Below are 1,286 nucleotides of genomic sequence, written 5' to 3'. Positions count from 1 at the left end.
GGCTGAGCCGCGCCACGGAGCTACCCGACGGGCTCCCCTCACCGCGGGAGTTGCACCTCTGTGTTGGTGAACACCGCTGCTTTGCGGCCGTCCCTCACTGCCAGGTGGGAGTCACCGTGATTTTGTACTGCGCCTCCCGAACAGGAGGGATGCGGAGCTGCTGGAGCGGGTCCAGAGGAGGGCCGCGGGACGATCAGAGGGCTGGAGCACCTCTTATGAAGACGGGCTGAGAACGGGACTCGTTTAGTTTAGCTTGGAGAAGGTTCTGGGGAGACCTCAGTGTGGCCTTCCAGTACTTCAAGGGAGCTTACAAGCAGGAGGGGGAATGAGTTTTTAAGTGGTCTGATAGTGATAGGACAAGGGGGCTTTAAATTGAAAGAGGGGAGATTTAGATTAGAAATTAGGAAGAAATCCTTTACTCTGAGGGCAGTGAGGCCCAGGCACTGCTGCCCAGAGCTGTGGGTGCCTCATCCCTGGAGGTACTCAAGGCCAGGCTGGGTGGCCCTGGACAGCTGAGCTGGGGGGCACCCAGGACAGGTCGGAACTGGATGGGCTTTAAGGTCCCCAACAATCCAAGCCATTCTGGTTCCCACTGTCCTGTCATCCCCACTTCCATAAGGCCCAGCCACTGCCTCCAACAGCCACACCGCCCCTGGACTTAGATAAAAGCACACTGAGTGAGGTGGCTTCTTCCCTCAGGACATCCAGAGGCCACTATCAACGCCAACATCTGAAAAAAGTTCCTCCCAGAGCAGCAGCTTGGGATTCCTTTTTAGACACATTACAACCCTGACAGAGCCATGCATCAAGGCACTGCCCTGAGCAGCCACAGAAGGCCTCACGGCAGCACACAAAGCAGTGCTTTTCTTCTCGTTAAATGTAGTAGAGGACTGAAAACTGTGTGCACATGTGGGGTGCAGTACACACACTGTACACGGGAGCATAACCCATTGCCAGGTGTGGGTCACTGCCCAGCCGCCAGCACAGCTCCCAACAGCTGGCAGGGACGAGGAGCTGGATCTGAGACACAAACGGCGGCGGGAGGATCGGGACAGGGGAAACCCACAGAGGCATGAGGTGTAACTGCACGACGGTGACCTTCTTCGTCCAGTTCCCTGACGGTTACTCAGACACGAAGACGCACCTCCAAGCGCTCACAGCTTTATGCACATCACAACACACTTGGGGTCCCTACGGGCTGGCACCGCTGTCCGCGCTGTCCCCTCCCGCGGGCGGAGCGCTGCGGAGCGGCCCCGGGGACCCACCCGGCGCGGGAAGCGGGAGCG

This window comes from Meleagris gallopavo, chromosome 12 (assembly GCF_000146605.3).
Source record: "Meleagris gallopavo isolate NT-WF06-2002-E0010 breed Aviagen turkey brand Nicholas breeding stock chromosome 12, Turkey_5.1, whole genome shotgun sequence".
NCBI lineage: Eukaryota > Metazoa > Chordata > Aves > Galliformes > Phasianidae > Meleagris > Meleagris gallopavo.
Note: the sequence above shows the minus strand (reverse complement) of the source record.